This window comes from Zootoca vivipara, chromosome 6 (genome assembly GCF_965207765.1).
Source record: "Zootoca vivipara chromosome 6, rZooViv2.hap1.1, whole genome shotgun sequence".
Lineage (NCBI taxonomy): Eukaryota > Metazoa > Chordata > Lepidosauria > Squamata > Lacertidae > Zootoca > Zootoca vivipara.
Window position 1 is genome coordinate 6080950 of NC_142589.1, and position 20713 is coordinate 6101662.

Below are 20713 nucleotides of genomic sequence, written 5' to 3' on the forward strand. Positions count from 1 at the left end.
TGTCTCATTTAGTTGATAACCTGGACTGTAATGAAACACCATTTTAAGTACGGCAAGTTCCCAAGGGTACAAAACATTAAAGTAAAATAAAATTCCGCTCCAAACAACTCCTGGCTAAGTTAGCCTGGTGACAAATACCAGGCTGCAGCACCATCAACTGCGCATTTAAAAGCCCTTAATGCTGCTAAATACCTGATCTCATTCTGATCAGGGATGCAGCTTATTTCAGGCCCAAGGGACAGTAATTTAGGATTCTTCAAGGCTATTAACTGCGGCAGATTAGTACGGACCACTCAGTAATTCTTTTCTCTGCCTGCCCCACCCCCTTGCCTATTCAGGAATGAATTTACTGTTCATGGAAAATCAAGGGGAAATTTGCCTTTTGGCCAAATGAAGACATCTAGAGTTGAGCCATATTATAAGGGGCGGAGGAGGACAATGGAAAAAGCAGTTTGAGAGGCTCTGTAATGTGTCTAGTAGATAGCACTGGGGAGGAATCAGGGGTGGTGGTGCATGTTGGCACCAGTGACAAAGTGGAAATGTAGTTCTGGGGTCCTGGAACCCCAATTTAGGTTGCTAGGTCAGATGGTGGAAGGGCCTCCAAGGTAAAATGCTGCCAGTTCCACACACAGGAGCAGCTAGACGGGCACAGCTGTGTCTTCTCAATGCATGGGTGAGACACTGGTGTCGGGAGGAGGGATCTTTCTTTGTTAGGCACTGGGAGAGATTCTGAGGCAAGCAGGGCCTATGCAAAAGAAATGGGCTCCACTTCATCCAGGGTGGAACTTGACCCAGGCCATAACAGTTGCAGAGCAGATTTTAAACTGTTTGAAGGGAGGCATTGGGACCTGTGCTTTTTAACTTGTTTCACAAACCACCTAAAGTCAGGAGTGAGCAGTGAGGAGGTGGATGAGTTTGCTGATGGTACTACATAGGTAAAGGTAAAGGGGCCCCTGACCATCAGGTCCAGTCGTGTCTGACTCTGGGGTTGCGGCGCTCATCTCGCTCTATAGGCCGAGGGAGCTGGCGTTTGTCCGCAGACAGCTTCCGGGTCATGTGGCCAGCATGACAAAGCCGCTTCTGGCGAACCAGAGCAGCGCACGGAAACGCCATTTACCTTCCCGCTGGAGCGGTCCCTATTTATCTACTTGCACTTTGATGTGCTTTCGAACTGCTAGGTGGGCAGGAGCTGGGACCGAGCAACGGGAGCTCACCCCATTGCAGGGATTTGAACCGCCGACCTTCTGATCAGCAAGCCCTAGACTCTGTGGTTTAACCCACAGTGCCACCTGGGTCCTACATACAGTAGTTCAGGGTTAAACAAATTCACGGCAGGGAGAGCTGTCAATGGCTGCTAGCCATGATGGCTATGGTCTGCCTCCGTGGTTGGGAGCTCTTATGCTTGATTCCTGTTTGTGAGTTTCTATTACATTATTCACATGGTGGAGTAGAAACCCTCATGGCAACCTTCCTTCTCCTCACTTGGTGTCATTTCTGAATGGGCAGGCGAGGACCCCTTTCAGAGTGCCCTGTACAGCCAGCTCCTTTAGCTGTCCCATTCTCAGCCTGTAAAAGGACCAGCTGAGCTTCCACTGTGTCATTACAGAGCCTCAAGGGGTGGGTCCCCCTCCTGCTGCTGTTCTTAGGCAAGGAAGGGTGCTCTCTGTCGCTGTGTGTGTGTGTGTGTGTGTGCGCGCACGCACGCACGCGCATGCACTTGCTTGCTTATATGGGGGGGGGCAGAATCTGTCAGGATTCCGCAGCTCTGCACATCTTTTGCACGCACAGCCTGACAGGGGCCTGCGAAGGTTCATGACTCACATTCTGCTTCAAAGCTCATGGCTCAGATTAGATCATCTGTAGACGCTCATGGCTGGGAGGAAGTGGCATCCGGCTGGCAGCCTTTCTGCTGACTGACAGGGAGCAAATCCATTCAAGAGCCAGGCTGTGGGTCATCTCAGCAGCCAGCCAGCCAGCCTGCTCCCCAATGTGACTCCTGCCATACCTTGAGGGAGGTGAGCATCACCCTGGCAGCCAGTCTGCTCCAGCCCCAGCCAGGACAACTTGCGGTGACAACTCCAGACTCTTGACGTTGGATTGTTCCATTCCAGCTCATGTTTTCCCAGTGCCATCGCTGTCTATTAGGACTGGAATTGGGAAGTGAAGGATTTGCCAGCAGGGAGGGTGGGAGGAAAGAAGGAACAAAGGAGTTCCTAGAAGCACAGCCTGTATCTTGAAGAGGCAGAGTGACAAAGAGTGTTTGGCCTCGAGATCCCTGGGTGACCCCCGAGCGACCCCGCTTGCCTAGGAGTAGAGGAAGCTGCCTTACTCAACTCTAGGGTTGCCATGTTTAAATAAGCAAAAATCTGAACATTAAAGTTATTGAGATTGTTTTTTGACAAAATCAGTTTTTAAAATGATGTTTTGGAGCTATTTTTCAGGTAAATCGCCCAAAACGACACTGCCGACATGGGTGGCCATACATCCAGATTTTACCAGACACTTTAGCCATTTCCGCCCAGACACTGCTTTTGACTGCAGTATTCCAGCTATTTCCGGGAAATTCTGGACACATGGCAACCCTAGCAGCTCAGACGAGTGCTCCATCTAATGGTGCCTGACCTGTAATTTTATTGTTACCGGTATTTATTTATTGTATATCTATCCTGCCTTTTTCTCCATAGAGCTCCCAGTGGCTTACATGGTTCTCTCCCTCTTTGTTTAACCCCCACAACAACCTTGTGAGGTAGTTTAACTTGAGTTAAACCCACTGGCCCAAGATCACCCAGTGAGTTTTATGGTCAAATGTGGATTCGAACCTTGGTGTTGGTCCTAGTTCAGAAGCATTGCTGCCTCAAGCTGCAGAAATAGAGCATAGCCCATAGCTGCCAAGTTTTCCCTTTTCTCACAAGGAAGCCTATTCAGCATATGGGAATTTCCCTTAAAAAAAGGGAGAACTTGGCAGCTATGGCATAGCCATCCTGGCTAGCAGCCATCGATAGCCCTCTCCTCCATGAATTTGTCCAGTCCTCTTTTAAAGCTATCTAGGTTGGTGGTCATCCCTGTCTCCAGTGGGAGGGAGTTCCATAGTTTAAATCTGTGCTGTGTGAAGAAGTCCTTTCTTTTCTCTGTCCTTTCTCTCCCCAGTGCACAATTCTTGAGAAGATTGCCTTAATCGTCTCCACTTTTGCTCATAACCTAAGAAACTGGACCCCATGACATCGCAGGGTAATTTTGGGCTTTCCTTGGGCTCTCAGGGTAAGAAGGAAACCAAAAGAAAATATTTTTTCCCCTCCCTTAAAATTCCATTTACTAAGTAGCTGCCTTCAGCTTGAAAACATTGCCTTTATTAATAATGCAGCCATCCTAGAGGGGATGTATTGATCTTCAATATATATAAATCTAAACTCCCTATGAATAAAAAATGTGAGATCAGATCTTAAAAATAGACCAAATATTATCACATGGCCTAAGTGACAGGGATAAACTGCTGCGCTGGCAAAATGACTAATGGACGGCTGGCTGGCTCTGTCAGCCCCCAAAAGCTCGCCAGCAAGAGTCAAATGATGAGGCCTGTGCTTGAGGGTTCGGTCTCAGCTGCTTCTCCTGCATCTCCCTTTTATAGATTCAGATCAATAAAAAGATCAAGTGTTGATGGATTTCTGTTGTGCTTCCCACGTTGCCCCCCCCCCAAAAAAATTGCTTTCACCTGGGGCATGTCTGAAAGCACCTGATGTTGTCAGTGGAAAGCAAGGGACATGGGTCTTATGTAACCACACAGAGCAGCCTTGCAGCAAGCGATGGAGCCGTTGGCGCCTCTAACTTGGGAACGTCCATCACGGCTGGCAGGGGCCCTCCAGGAACGGAGGCTCAGATGTCCCCCACCCTCTGCCCCGCAAGCCTGTTTCAGCTAGAGGTCTCGGGAGACACTGAGCCATGGAGCCGTGTCCAGCGGAAGAGTCCTCGCCAGTTTCTTCAGAGACCGTATTTCCCACAGAGATGTCTGTGCACCAGACATCTTTCTGGGTTACAGAAAACGGTCTAACTGGAATTCAGAAGCATTGCTGCCTCCAGCTGTGGAGCCAGGGCAGAGCCGTCCCAGCTTCTAAAGCAATTAGAATATCGCTCCAATACTATCAGTTCAAGTTAACGTTATTTCTGCGAGTATTTATAAAGTGCCATTAAAAATATCACAGGAGTGTACAATAAAATCATTAGCATGGCATGACGTTATATAGTCATAAAATACAGAACAAATGACCAGCCCTGAATTAAATGAATTCTCTAAAAATTGTTGAGTGATTTACAGTTTGAGGTTCATTACTGTTCCACAGAAATGTGTATCTCTTTAAAAGAAAGAAGGAAATGTAGTGACCTAGTTTTGCAGCTGTGGGGCAGTACAGCAGCTGATATTAAGCTTCTATTGGTTTAAGGCGTGTCAGCAATCGCATACAGTATATGAGGAGGTCTACAAGCTCGCTCAGTACCCTGGGTGGCTCATGTTTCTGTAATGTTCTTATGATTAGTGTAACTTCTGTTATTTTTCTTTAATTAAATCCACTCCTGATTATACTTTGCAGTCTCCTCTAAATGCTTTTTGTTGCACAATAGTTACTCTGCTTAAATACGCCAACATCTGGTTATGGGCCCAGTTATTGGAGTTGAGGACTGCATTAGTTTTGGAGTTGGAGAATAGCTTAAGAAAGTTTTTTCCTGCTGCTGTATGTGACTGAGGGCCCTTTTGACCCTGTGGCGGAGGCTTGGTCGAAAGGATATGCAAAAGCCAGGGCATTAATTAAGTTTGGGCTTTAGCCCAAATAGTATATATAAGGCATATGAAGACTGCCAAAGAAATGAAGATAAGCCATTTCTTAACAAAACTTTGTATCATTCTGCCATAGGCAAGCTTAATTTCATTCAAAGAATTTCAAGACTGTTAGGGCTTTAAACCTAAGACGCTGGCAAAGTAGCAAGGTCACATGATTTAAGTTGTTAAGATGCTCAGTATATATAAAGCGTTTGTTTTGTTTGCCTGTGGGGTGTGGAGCAGCCATGTCTGAAAGCTCTGGAGGTGTTTCTGTTATCTGTCTGCAATAAACCTGTCTTTAGAAAGTTGGGCTTCCGTGGGGCGTTACTGGCAAAACTACAAGGCTTTCACCGCAACAAGAATCCAGCCGCTGTGCTTGATTAATGCTCTGCAAAGAGAACTGTTTCTGGTCTGTGCAGCAGAAGCGTTTTACTGGACCAGTGCAGGAAACACTCTTAAGTACAGCAGCTGATGTTAAGCTTGTATTGATTTAAGGCGTGTCAGCAATCGCATACAGTATATGAGGAGGTCTGCGTACCTTGCTCAGTACCCTGGGTGGCGGGTCACTGGATGGGTCATGTTTCTGTAATGTTCTTATGATTAGTGTAACTTCTGTTATTTTTCTTTAATTAAATCCACTCCTGATTATACTTTGCAGTTTCCTCAAAACGCTTTATGTTCCGCAATAGTTACTCTGCTTAAATACACCAACAAAAATAACTCATTTTAAAATAGATCAAGGAAACTTAAGCGAGCGTCAATCTCTTCAGCAGGCAGTTAATAGCCCAAAGTAGCCCTGAAAACTGATGGTGTCAGTCCATACAAACAAACTAGAAAACCTCCTTGAAAAACTCACACGGTAGAGAATGAGCTCTTCATCTCAGGGCCATGGGTTCAAACCCCACGTTGGGCAAAAAGATTCCTGCCTTGCAGGGGGTTAGACTAGATGACCCTCGGGCTGGGCCAGCCACTAGTCGGAGTGAGGCGACTGCCTCAGGCGGCATATGCTGGGAGGCAGCGGGGAGTCTCAAGCAAGCAATAGCTTGCTCCTTCTCTCCTTAAAGGCTTTCTCTGCTGCCCACCCCCAGAAGAAGGAGGAGAAGGAGTCCTGTTCTGCTCTCACCTTGTGTGCAGATGTTGCCCAGCCAGGCCAAGAGGGGCATGTGGACAGGCAGTGACCTCCACAGTGAGCCAGGTGGGCAAGCAGGTGAGGTGCAGGACCTGGACGAGGGTGGTACCCGGTGTGGTGTTTCTTTGTTTTTGTTTTTGTTTTTGTTTTGTTTTTTCCTGCAATGATGTTTTTACGTTATTTCGTATATTCTTACAAAGGAATGTGGATTCTGAGCCTCTGATAACAAGTAGGCGACTATGGACAGATACTTAAATCTACAGGATGGATTGTGTTTTGGCTTGTGTTATTTTATTTATATTTATTGCATATTTATTTAATAAAATTTATTTTTTAAAAACCTGCAAAGTGGTTTACCAAAACAAAAACAAAAAACACACCACATCAGCCTCGGGAACTTGCAGCAGCTTCACCCCAAACCCCTTTTGCTTTTCGTGAAGGGCATTGTGACAGCCCCTCCCTAGAACCTAAAACAGGCATCCCCAAACTGTGGCCCTCCAGATGTTTTAGCCTACAACTCCCATGATCCCTAGCTACCAGGACCAGTGGTCAGGGATGATGGGAATTGTAGTCCAAAACATCTGGATGGGGGATGCCTGACCTAGAATAATAGAACTGTAGAGTTGAAAGGGACCACAGCGGTCATCTAGTCTAACCCCCCTGCAATGCAGGAACCACAACTCAATAATCCCTGACTGATGGCCATCCAACCCCTGTTTAAAAACCTCCAGTGAAAGGGAGTCCACCACCTTCTGAGGGTGTCCGTTACGCTGTAAAATATTTCTTACTGTCAAAAAATCATTCCTAGTGTTTAGTCGAAATCTCCTTCCTTGTCATTTGAATCCATTGGTTTGGGTCTTCTCCTCCAGAGCAGGAGAAAACACGTTACCTCCATCTTCCATGTGAAGACAGCCCTTAAGGTACTGTATTTGAAGAAGGCTCTCATGACCTCTCAGTCACCCCGAGGCTCAGCATACCCAACTTCCTCAACCGTTCTTCCTCATTAAACTTGATTTCCAGACCCTTTAGCATCTCAGTCACTCCCTTCTGCACATGTTCCAGCTTGTCAATATCTGTCAGGGGGTTGTTGCGGCTACTCTCGAGTAAAGACGCGCCAGTCTGCTCTGTCTTTCAGAGCTTTATTGTGCATACTATTTACAGTGCAGAGACATCAGAAAACATGGCTGCCTAGTCTGATTCAGAACCCGGCAATGGCGCTTGTCTGCTTTTGCGCCAGCATAATAGTCTGGAGACCCCAAAACGCCGCCCCCTTGCCCTACGTCTGGGTGCATGACACCAACGTGGGCGCTGCGTGCTTTCTCCCGTCCTTTGGCTGGAGCGTTGCCGAGGCTCCGACACCTCGCTGCGCTGTCCTTCCTCCTCTGGCCAGCTGGGGCAGTGCCGAGGCTCTGACACGTCTTGGAGCCCCCTCTCCACTCCGCTCCATTCCTCATTCCCTCCTCCTGACCCGCTGCTTGCGCTGTCACTGGGCGAAGTGCTGGTCAGGATGACTGGGGGAGGCCCCCTGACAATATCCTTTTTTAGGGTCCAGAATTGTCCTCTGTACTCCAGTTATGGTCTGAACAAGGCAGAATAGAATGGTACTATGAGTTAATCCAGATTAACCCCCCCCAGCTTGAAACTCATAACCAGGCATCCCCAAACTTTGGCCCTCCAGATGTTTTGGACTACAATTCCCATCATTCCTGACCACTGGTCCTGTTAGCTAGGGATCATGGGAGTTGTAGGCCAAAACATCTGGAGGGCCGCAGCTTGGGGATGCCTGCTCATAACAATACAATTCTATTAAAATGTGGTGTCCTTCTCTCTGCACAAACAGGGGGCAACCATATGCATCACTAGATTCCTGCTTTTATCTCTGTTTTTGATTATAATGTTTTAATGCTTTGATTTGTTGGTACATGACTTGGAATTTTTTTAAAAAATTAAGCTGATTATCATCATCAGCCAAGATTTGGGGGGAGGTGCCAGTACAGCGTACCAGTGAGTACTGCCATAAAAAGCTGTTTTATTTATGTACGGTCAACCTCTGTTGTCGAACATAATTCCTTCCAGAAGCCCATTCGGCTTCTGAAATGTTCAACAACCGAGGCACGGCTCCCGATTGGCTTCCGAAAAACGTTCGAAAACTGGAACAGTTGCTTCCGGGTTTTCCGCGTTCGGTAGCGGAAACATTCCTAAAAGGTGGGGGCGGCATTTGGTAACCAAGGTTTGACTGTATACCCCCACCTTTTTCCTTGACAGGGACTCAAGGTGACTTACAGATAAAATAGGAACAGCTAAAAGTATAGAGGAGGGAATAATTAAAAACAATTAAACATTAACAGAATTAAAACTGTATATAAATAGAAAAGATTATTAAAAAAAAACATACATAACATACATACATACATACATACATACATACATACATACATACATAAAACTACAATAAAAACAGCACCGCCCTTTCATTAATATTTTTGGGAAATTTAAATAGATAAAAAATATAGTGGAGGAGAAACTGTGATTCCAAATGTCCATTCTTTCTAGCACCAACAAAAATAGGAATATGATTCTGGGTGCCCTGAGTGTGAAGGGCCATGGACACTGTCAATTCATTTATTTTAAGACACATATAATTGATATGAAAATAGTTGCATAGTATTTAGGATTCAAATACACAGCATATTGTATAGAGGGGCTTGAAGTGTGACAAAGTAAGGGGCCATAAGCACGTAGCTTGCAGACTGCTATCAAATGCCTACCATACACCCACACACACAGTGAATTGGTCAGCATGTGACCACAAGTGAAACATTCAAGGCCAGATAAAGGAAGGAGGGGGGAGTACAAGCTAGGCTCACAGGACCAGATAAGAAGGGAGTATGGCAGTTTGGATTTCTGGAATGTATGTGCTTTTTGTGGTTAAGTATCGAATTCCTGGGACCCAGGTGGCGCTGTGATTAAACCACTGAGCCTAGGGCTTGCTGATCAGAAGGTCAGCGGTTCGAATCCCTGTGACGGGGTGAGCTCCCGTTGCTCGGTCCCAGCTCCTGCCAAGCAGTTCGAAAGCACGTCAAAATGCAAGTAGATAAATAGGAACCGCTCTGGCGGGAAGGTAAATGGTGTTTCCATGTGCTGCTCTGGTTTGCCAGAAGCGCCTTTGTCATGCTGGCCACATGACCTGGAAGCTATACGCCGGCTCCCTTGGCCAATAATGCGAGATGAGCGCGCAACCCCAGAGTCGGTCACGACTGGACCTAATGGTCAGGGGGCCCTTTACCTTTACCTATCAAATTCCTATGTAAGCTATAAGTTTCATTTCCTGGAAATCAGGTGTTTTCGGGAAAATCAGGTGTTGCCTGTTTGTGACTGTAAAAAAGGAACCAGCATCCACCAGTGTTGTATCCTGCCTGGCATGTTGCCTCTTTGTATTGGTTCCATTGCTCCTATTACCTGGGTGGGACTTAGGTCCTACAAGTGGGGTCAACATCAATCCCTGGCTTTTCCCAGCTGCCTGATCCCAGAGGGGCAGCAGAGCTTCCTCACTTGCATTCCAAGATTTTGGACTTGGGAGATGGCTAGAATCCCATTCCTTCTCTCTGCCCCCGCCCCACTCCCCTTCATTGGACTCCATGTGCTGCTAATTCTTCCCTTGCAGAATGACAAGCTCCCCTTTTGAATGACAAGCGGCTAACTCTCCCCGGGAAGTTCGACTGGGGCTGCCCCTGCCAGACAAGAATAATGCGTGAATTATGTGCAGGGAGCTGGGGGGGGGGAGACACGGAAGGGATTCATCTCTCATTTGTGATAAATGGGACATAATTGCCTTGGTAAACACCTTCATTATAAAGCAATCACTTTCTGCTACTCAAGACTTGATGGACACACAGGCTGAGTCCTGTTTCCCTGGCAGCCCCACGCAGAAGGAAGATCCTCAAAGTAATAGTGTCACAGCTAGTCTATAAAGCCCTTAACAACCCTTCTTAGGGTAAGAGGTTGGATGGATGTCTGCCAGGCATTCTTTAGCTGTAGTTCCTGCATTGAAGGGGTGGAGCAGATGATCCTTGGGGGGTACATTCCAACTCTACAATTCTGTGATTATATGACTCCGTTCTCTTTTTTTCAAATATTTTTTATTTGGTTTTACAAAACAAAAAGTTATAACACTACTAACTACATCACCGTCTATCGAGATTTCTCTGAATCACCCGACTTCCCACCATCCCCTCTGTGGGTCCAAATCTTCTTCTTCTTTGCTGATCCCTCGGAACCGAGTAAGATTGTCTTCCATAAACACAGTTTTAACAATGAGTCCGTAAGTGACTATGGAAGCCAATTCTGGATCCACACGTCCTTCCACAGTGGGGACATTGGTTTCCAGGCGGGAGTTGATCACGGTGTGGATTTGCCAAGCGTGCCTTCCTCTTAGCATGTTTCTCCCTTGCATCCTGAGATCGGGTGTCTTCAAAGCCCATGACACCTTTGGTAAAGGCTGTTCTCCAACTGCAGCGCTCGCAGGCCATTGTGTTTCCCAGTTGTCAGTGTTTATACTACATTTTTTAAAGATTTGCCTTGAGACAGTCTTTAAACCTCTTTTGTTGACCACCAGCATTACGCTTTCCATTTTTAAGTTCGGAATAGAGTACAGTAGTTGCTTTGGAAGACAATCATCAGGCATCCGCACAACATGACCAGTTCAACAAAGTTGATGTTGAAGAATCATTGCTTCAACCCTGGTGATCTTTGCTTCTTCCAGTACTGAAATATACTCGGAGTCGAGAGTGAATTTCATGCTCTTTATTCAGCTCATATTCATCAAGGAGAAGAAGAGAAGACGAATGGCTCTTTTCCCAAAACCATCTGCTTATATACATTATTTACACAATGGGCCTTGCGTAATTGGCTACTTCAGGGCTACACCTGTGGGCCAATTATATTGTGGATTGACTTCTGCCTGCAGCCTGATTGGCTGCTCCTACAGGCCAATCAGGTAGCAGATTCACTTCTGCCAGCCGCCTGATTGGCTGCTCCAGCAGGCCAATCAGGTTGCGGATTCACTTCCACCTGGAGTTGGATTGGGTAGCTCCCGCTGATTCTGAATCCTATTGTTCTAGGATTCAGCTCAGTACATAACAAGTACACTGATATTAGTTCGCCTGTCTTCCAAAGTGATGTGTAAACTTTTTCGGGGACACCGTTGATGGAATCTTTCGAGGAGTTGGAGAAATATCAACCTCTTCAACTGCATATTATTTCATAGTCCCTGTATTATAACTCTCCTTATTATCCATAATATTTGTTACATTTTGTAATGCATCCCACACAAGTGTTATTAAAATCCTGCTAATGTTTTTATCTGCTTACAGTGGTCTCCTAAATAAATTATAATTTTTTCTTATTTTTTCTTGAAGTTTTTGTTTTCTTGGTTCCTGAACTTTCTGGTCAGTTTCCCCATTTCAGCGTAGTCCATCAGCTTGATTGGCCATTCCTCTCCAACTCTGGGCTAGCTGTTGTCGCATACATAAAAAGTCTTTTCTGTTCCTTTGGAATATCAGTACCTACAATTCCTAGTAAAAAAAAAACTTCTGGGTTTTTTTAACAATAGTTATTCTGAATATTTTTTTAAAAAACTCATTATATATCATTTCTCAGAAAGCTTTTATCACCTTACACGGCCACCACACATGATTAAATGATTCTAACCTTGTTTGGTCCATGACTCAGGTGGGGACAGAGAACTTGAAATTGCCCCAACGATGACCTGCCATTCCATGGGTGCACCTGTGGCCGAGTGCTGGCATTCTGTCTCTTTGGGGCACACAGGACAGAGGAAACTGCCCTGTGAGAAAGTGCAGTCCTTTCTGCAGGCACGGTGGCTTCTTGCCCTTCTTGCTCCAAAGCTCATTTACACAGGACTTCTCATTTTTTTCACAGCACACATTTCGCCATAACTCACTTTCCTCCTTGGGAATAACCTTTCGAGAGAGACGCGCTAGGAAAAGGTCTGTACATTATGCTTGCAATCTGAAGTGTTTGCAGAGTGGAGGGAAGGAAGAAAAGCTCACACAATTCTCTGGGTTTTCCCCCCACCCCACCCCTTAATAACACCTTACCATCTGACATGCCACCTTTTGTAACAATTGCAAATCCAGCTTGGCAGCTTAATCAGAATTTGTTTAGTGGCTTGGACAAGGCCATCTTTTATGTTTTTTTGTGTTCCTGGCAGCAGGAAGGAGCAGCTACAGGAGAACCCAGATATTGAAGGGGTGGTGCTGTCCTGGGACATGCCCCCCCCACCGTCCCCACATCAGCCAAGGAGCTTTTCGATCCTTTGCTTTGAAAATGCTGATCGAAGAGCAGCTTCATGGCCAAAGAGGAGCAGGAGAATCCTTGCTCCATTTCTAGAGAGCCAAAGGTGGGGCCCTCTAGTCCAGCCTCTGGGTATCGCTTTACGTTCTGTCCTTGCCTCCTTTGAAGGTTTTTGCCCACAGGCTGCAGTTGCCTTAAGCCTTTACCGCTTGTCTGTTCCCCTCAGAGGAGCAGCATAACAGCCTGAAGCTTTGCACAGCCTGCAGCTCTTCCCTGCAGCACATCACACATGCAGGGGTTGGTCAGGGACGAGATAGTGCGGGAATGTTCAGGGATGCAGGAGAGGGTATATTGTTTGATTATATCCTTTCCAACTTGTGTTAACAAGTTCTGCAATTTAGCAGAGTAACAGTCCCCTTTTTAAACTTGCGCAGCAGATGCGTTTGGTGAGGCTCGCTAAAGCCTCTAAAATAAGTTACCTGGTAATTTCCCCTTTAGTCCCTCATAAAAGAAATAGACACGACACAGTCTTCTATAAAAGTATAAAAAGAGTTTACTCACTCACTCATTCTGTTCACAGATGGATCCCAGAAGGCAGGCTTAAGTTACAAAAGTAATATACAGTGGACGCTCGGGTTGCGAACATGATCCGTGTGGAAGGCACATTTGCAACCCGCATCTGCGCACGTGCAGGTCGTGATTTGGTGATTTGGCGCATGTGCAAAGTGTGATTTAGTGTTTTTGCACATGCGCGAGCACCAAAAGTCGGAAGTAACCCGTTCCGGGACTTCTGGGTTCGGTGCGGTGCGCAACCCAAAAACATGCAACCTGAAGCGGCCGTAACCCGAGATATGACTGTACCTGGAATTTATCCCATAAAGAGATAGTCCCTTTGTCCTGTCTTGGTTTGAAGCCAAGAGAGCATCTTAGGCTAAGCAGATGTTGCTTCTTTGACGAATGTAGTCAGAGAGACAGATAGATGGCGGCCAGTCCTATGCTTTTGTTACCTGCACATGTGAGGCCATGCCCACCTCTGGTCACATGCAGAGGAATTCTGTCCCAGCCTAGGAGGAAACAGGGAGTTCCGACTGGCTGGTCCAGACACTCCCTTTTTATGTCCACTCTAGGGATGTTGTACTTGAGTGCTCTGTGTTTCACATCCCACAGATAGCCGATACGGTAGACGCTGTTAACCTCAGAGCTGATGGGCTTTTGAAGGTGCACTTTCCAGACCAGCTGATGGCCCACGTTCTTCATGGATGAGAGGGCTATCAGTGGCTCCTAGCCATGATGGCTACGCTCTCTGCCTGTGCTTCTGAATACCAGCTGCAAGAAAGCGCAGGAGGGGAGAGGGCACTTATGCTCGGATACTGCTTGGGGGGTTCCCACTGGGGCATCTGGCTAGCCACTGCGAGAAGAGGATGCTGGACTAAATGGCCATTGGCCTGATCCTGCAGTCTTATCTTGTGCTTTTTAGAGCCAGGGATCCTTCAGGCACTCTCGCAGAGCATTTCTAGATCACATAGCAGCAAATTTAGGTTTGTGCAATAATTAAAGTGTTTTGGTGCAAGAAATTCACGGGGGGTGGAGCAGCCTTTTGCAATAAGGAAAGTGACAGGAAAGTGTCCTAGGAAGTGTGGAATGATGATTGATTCAGGGGGAGCCATCCAAGCTACACACAAGCATTGTGAAAACACATAAAGATGAAAGCTCAACAAACAGGTTGTCTGGAAACCAGCAGCATGGGATACAGGAGTTATATTCAGGCCCTCAGGCAGATTCCTGGTCCTGGTCCTGCAAACACCACTTCCCAACAACACTCCAACTTCAGCTGCAAGCCTATCCCATGTCCCTCTGTGAGGAGTCAAGATACTTCAAGGTGCAACTTTGGAGGGGGGGGGGCATACCTGCCAAGTTGCTGTCAGAGAAATAAGGGACCGGGCCAGAAATAGCAGGCCGGAAGTAGCGCTGCCGCCATTTTGGAACTGGGCGGAGCATGCTCAGAAGTGACTTTTGATGCTGCTTTGCCCAGTTCCAAAATGGCCGCCGCACCAGAAGTCGCACTGCAGCCATTTTGGAACTGGGCAGAGCAGCATCAAAATTCACTTCTGAGCATGCTCCGCCCAGTTCCAAAATGGCCGCCGCGCCAGACTAAACCGGGGAAAAACAAAAAAATCAGTTTTTTCAGCTAGGAACAGCTGGAAAAACGGGGATTTCCTGGGGAATACGGGAGACTTGGCAGCTATGGGGGGGCCCTCTGTTGCCTTCTCCATGACCTCCCACTTGGAGCACACCCAGTGGAAGTCTGGACAAGCCCTTACTGCCAGAAAGTTCTTCCTAATGTTCATGGTGGTCTTTACAGAGTTGGGGCCTCTTTTCTCTGCAAACAGCATTTGCACATGGGCCTTTGTAGAGATTCCCCAGAGAAGCCCAAGACTCTATCTTCTCCCCGTCTTCACGCCCAACCAACTGCTCATTTGTGCCCTTACAATGTCACTCATGCACAAGAAACAGCACCCTGTCTTCTGCTCCCACAGCAGAGGTAGCTGGCACTCACTCCTTTTGGGGAGCCATTCCATTCCTGAGATAGGAACGCAGAGGCTAGTGGTGCGGGGCGCCAGGGCGCCAAGTTCTGGAAAGTGCCAGGGAAGAGGCGGAGGCTGGATGCAGCACCTCCCGGCATCAGCTCGCCGCCCTCGCCTGCCTCCGCCATTGCCACACCACAGCAGCACCACGGCCAGAGCCTCCGTCTGGCGCCCACATCCAGTCTCCGCCTCTTCCCCGACAGAGGAGCTGCTCTCCAGTCACTGCCCGCCTCCTCCACCCCCATCAGCAGCACCGTCCTCCCTAAAAAAACTCTGGGAAACGGGGGGCACCGGTGTAATGGTATTAGAGGCTTCCTCACGAGTAAGCAGCTCCAAACCCCGTGCTTGGTTTTTACAGGATTTATTTATATACATATGTACAAGACAGAGCATCAAAAAGCATGACTGCACTAGTCCGATCCAGAATCCGGAAGCACCTCCCTTCATGACCTCCGCCAACACAGCCCCCTGGGGACCTTGAACCTCCTCCATTGGTCCCTCCTCTTTTCACCCCTTCTCTGTTGGGGTGAGGGTGCTGGTGGAGCGCCTTCTCCACTAGAGCTGCTCAGTTGAGGGACCGGCACTGGAGCTTCTGGAGCCTCCCGCTCTTGAGTGCTTTGGTCTGCCCTCGGCAGCCCTGTCTTTGGGAACCTCATCTCTTCAACATCCCCAAGGGTCTGCACCTCCTCCTGAGCCCCCATCCCACCTTCCGGAGGAAGCTGCCAGGCTCTGGGGCTCTGGGGCTCTGGGGCTCTGGCAGTGTCCGAGAGCCCTCGCTCCGATCCACCAGACTCTCCGCTGACCCCTGGTGGTCCCCTGACACCCACTCCCTCCCCTAAGGCCCCTCCCTCCGGGGGGAAAGCCTGCTGGGTGGGCCGGAATCTTTGTGAAACTGAATTATTGTGTCGCGAAATGATGCATGTCCAAAAAGTGTGTCACCAACATGAAAAGTTTGGAAAGCTCTGCATCAGAGCATCACACCTCCCTCCCTAAGCCAAGTGGAAGATTCCTGGGCTTTGGGAATGAAGCTCCAGGGAAACATTTAAAGGACTAGTCTAGTCCCCCTAGTCCACTGACCGCACAGGACTGGTGGCTATCATATTGCCTATCATATTTACTGCACTGTTGTTCCAACTTTAACAGTTATGACTCACCAAAGTATCCTGGGAACAAACACTGGAATGTACCTAAACCCCTTGTCCTCGCTGTCAGAGGGATTGGAAGGAGCTCTGTCCGAACCGCCCGCCCCCCTCCCCCGATGACTGAAAACCCAGAAAATCCGTGGGGTGCTCATCCATGGATCCCAGTACGCATGATTGGGTTTGTGAGGGAATAGCCCCTTGAATTCCTCTAACAGATATGCTTCTGTGACCTGTTTAGCTGGGATCCAGGAGTTCTCCGATTCCGGGGGCCCCTCCCATGCCACCAGATACTGCAATTGGTTCCCGTGCCACCTGGAGTCTAGAATTTCTGTCACTTCATTTAGAAATTCCCCCTCCTCCACTGTGGGTACCTGGGGGCTGTCAGGCTTTTCCTGCTGATACCTATGTGGGGCGTAAAACGGGGATAGCAAAGACCTGCATGGTGTCAGGAAATCTCTAAGCCAGTAGGCCACTGGATTTACCTGCTCCAGGACTTCGAAGGGCTCAATCCGGCGTTGCGACAGCTTTTTGCACCTCCCCTGTTGAGGAAGTCCCCCGGAAGAGAGCCACACCTTATCCCCCGGTTGGATCTCCTCCCCCTCCCGGAGGGAGCTTTGCGCCATGGCGTTGGATATGCTTAAGACGGCCCTGTGCTTGATAGAACCCATGGCCAATTACCAGCGAGGGAATCCCCTCAGGAAGCAGACTCTGCTCTGCAGGCTGGTCCAGATGCTCTGGATTCGCACACAGACCCCTGATGTTTGGAGACACAATAGGAACAAATATGCAATTATATAGTTCAGTGATGCAGCAGCATATTGGCAGCTGGGAAAGAGCTGGAGCTGCCCCTTCTGGTTCCAAAGGAACATCCTTGGAATAATAACTCAGAGCAGCAAGATGAAACTCTGTTTCAGCCACAGAGCCTCCAAGCCCACCGCTGCGCCTTCACAATGCTGCACAGAGCCAGCCTCCCCGGGACAGGACGCCAGCAGTTTCTGGGGAGTTAATTAACTGCCATGTAGCATTAAGCAAGACATGAGCCCTCCATTCCTCAGCTTGCATTTGGAATGATGAATGACGCCTCCTTGATTGTTTCGGATGCTGCACTGCATTTCTTAGGAAAGGGGAAAGTCTTTTAGCATCATTTCAGAAATTGTTCCTGGGCCCAAATCTGCATGTCAGCCATCGAAGCTTCAATCGTGCACTGCAGTCACAGGGTATCCAAGCCAAGCTGAGCTCCAGCAAAACCCTGGTGGATCTTTTGTTAATAATAGAGATCTGAACAACCAAAGAGCCTGCGAGACCAGGCCAGTGTTTTTCTCCCTCTCTCATAACACCAGAAATCTCAGACATCCAATGAAGGTGAGTGCTGGCAAATTCAGGACAGATAAAAGGAAGGACTTCTTCATGAAGGACATATTTAACTATGGAACTCGCTCCCACAAGAGGCAGTGATTGGCACCAACTTAGATGGCTTTAAAGGGGAGGAAGATAAATTCATGGAGGAGAGAGCTATTGATGGCTACTAGCCAGGATGGATGTGCTATGCCTCCTCAGTCGGAGGCAGCATTGCTTCTAAGTACTGTGGTCTAAACTACTGAGCCTCAAAAAGTTTTCTGACCCCTGCTCTTGAGCTTGCCGATCAGAAGGTTGCCGGTTCGAATGCACACAACAGGGTGAGCTCCTGTTTCTCTGTCCCAGCTCCTGCCAACCTAGCAGTTCGAAAGCATACCAGTGTGAATGGATAAATAGGTACTGTTGTGGCAGGAAGATAAATGGTGTTTCCGTGCGCTCTGACACTCATCACGGTGTTCTGTTGCACCAGAAGCGGTCTAGTCCTGCTGGCCATGTGACCCAGAAAGCTGTCTGCGGACAAACGCCGGCTCCCTCGGCCTGAAGCGAGATGAGCACCGCAACCCCAGAGTCGTCTGCAACTGGACTTAACTGTCAGGGGTCCCTTTCCTTTTTTTAGAATAATATTGTTATGAGTTGGGTGTGTGGGTGTGTGTCAGTCTGCATGATAGTCTGTGCTGTAGAACAAATGGGTGGGCCTTTTCCTTGACCCAGCTAGCAGGTTTCCATTTGGAGCATCTTGTTGGCCACTGTGAGAACATGATGCTGGACGAGATGAGCCATTGGCCAGATTCAGCAGGGTCTTAAAGGTAAAGGTAAAGGGACCCCTGACAATTAGGTCCAGTCGTGACCGACTCTGGGGTTGCACGCTCATCTCGCATCATTGGCCGAGGGAGCCGGCGTATAGCTTCCAGGTCATGTGGCCAGCATGACAAAGCCGCTTCTGGAAAACCAGAGCAGCACATGGAAACGCCGTTTACCTCCCCGCTGTAGCGGTTCCTATTTATCTACTTGCATTTTGATGTGCTTTCGAACTGCTAGGTTGGCAGGAGCTGGGACCAAGCAACGGGAGCTCACCCTGTCACAGGGATTCGAACCACCGACCTTCTGATCAGCAAGCCCTAGGCTCAGTGGTTTAACCACAGCGCCACCTGGGTCCCATTCAGCAGGGTCTTATTATGTACTTAATGCTTGGCTGAGAGACCCAGGCCATCCTCACTGCTCCTGCTTCCCTGATAAACCTCGCCAACAAACTGTGCTTCAAAGGACATTCCAGAGCTACTACTATTACTAGACACTAACTTGTACTGCTTCTCTTCCCTGAGAGCCCCGAGGCAGCAATTCATTGAAATACTTCCTTTGGTATATCATAAATTGCTGTCAGGTTAAATATTGTACCGCTTTAATACCTGATCCTTTGCCGTTTGAGGGTTCCATCCTGAACCTGCAGCAGCTTCTAAACCACATAATCCGCTGGGTTTTGAGTCTCTGTTGCAACAGTTAGCTCTATTTGCTGTCTCAAAAATGCGGCAGGCTTTTTGCAACGTGCCAAGGAAAGAGAAGGGAGACGCATTCGCCCCCTGAAAAGGGCTTTTCTCTCGCAGCCTCCAGCAGGACGCAGATGGGGCAGGGAGGGAGGGGAAGAGGAGGAACCATCAGCCTCAGAAATAACCTGCTCTCTGTTTCATGTGTGCTGACGTTCAGCGCAAAGCAAGATAGTGACAGCGCAGAGAAGAGAGCTCAGTGATTGCATCCCCAGATCAAATGGAGGGCAAACATTCTTCCGTCTCTTTGCCTCAGATGTTTGCTGTGATCCCTAAGCAGCACATTTATCCTCACATCTGTGCCAGCTGAGTGGGCTGTTCTGCAGACAGGGAACCTGGATCACAGAGGCTTACAGGGTGCACAGCTTTTATGCAAGGGGGAAATGGCGGCAGGAGGAGAGGAGAGAGAAACAGGGGCCGGGCCACCCACCCACCCGAGTGGCAGCGGCGGCAGCAGCCGCAGCCACCTTTACGGGAAGCAGAGAGGTGTTCAGTGGGAAGGGAAGAAGGAGCCGAGGATATTTCCATGCTCTGGTGACTTCCAAGCTGGATTACTGCATTACCCTCTACATGGGGCTGCCCTTGAAGACGATTAAGAAACTTTAGCTCCAAGACGCAGCAGCCAGTTTATTGGTTGGGGTTCCATTTAGATCTCATATAACCCCTGCTTTAAGACAGCTCCACTGGTTGCCAGTTTATTTTGGGCCCAATTCAAGACATTCATGTTGGTGTTTAAAAGCCTTAAACCAGTGTTTCTCAACCAGTGTGCCTCCAGATGTTTTGGGACTACAACTCCCATCATCCCTAGCTAGCAAGACCAGTGGTCAGGAATGATGGGAGTTGTAGTCCCAAAACATCTGGAGGCACACTGGTTGAGAAACACTGCCTTAAACCACTCAGGCCCCAAATATCCAAAAGCTTGCCTCCTTCCTCTCAGTCCCTGTTCGGCAGGGGTCAGCAAACTTTTTCAGCATGGGGCCAGTCCACTGTCCCTCAGACCTTGTGGGGGGGGCGAACTATATTTTTGGGGGGGGAATGAACGAATTCCTATGCCCCACAAATAACCCAGAGATGCATTTTAAATAAAAGGGCACATTCTACTCATGTAAAAACACGCTGATTCCTGGACCGTCCACGGGCCGGATTGAGAAGGCGATTGAGCCAGATCCGGCCCCTGGGCCTTAGTTTGCCTACCCATGCTGTTGGGTGCTGAGATCAGCAGAGGGGGCCCTCTTGGTAGGTCCTCCACCCTCAGAGGCTTGGGTGCGGTGGCCCAGGGGGAGAGGGACTTCTCTTTGGTGGCCCCTAAGCTGCGGAACTCTCCCCTCACAGAGGTGCATCTGGCAACTTATTTGCACAGCTTCCAGAAAATGCTGAAGAGATACCTCTTTACTCTGGCTTTTGAGACTTGAGGCATATGCTTTTAGAATCCACCTTATGTTTTTATGGTTGTAAATTGTTTCAAATATTCTGTTTTAATGCTGAAGCCCACCCTGGGACCTTAGGGTGAAGCAGGCCCATCCTAGCCATAGAGGCTAGTGGCGCAGAGAACCACGGCGCCAGGCGCTGGAGGGTGCTGGAAGGGCGCCAAGTGAGCGCAGGGTTCCAGCGATCTGGCCAGGACTGCGCTCCTTCTCTGAGAACTCCGCGCTGCGCCTCCTTCTCGTTTCCCCAGCGCTGGATTCTGCTCAGTCGAGCTTCGCCACCAGCGCGCGCACAGCACCCAAGCAGCTCTTGCTGGTCCCGCGGTGCGCGCGCTGGTGGCGAAGCTTGACTGAGCAGAACCCAGCACTGGGGAAATGAGAAGGAGGCGCAGCACGGAGTCCTCGGAGGTGGCC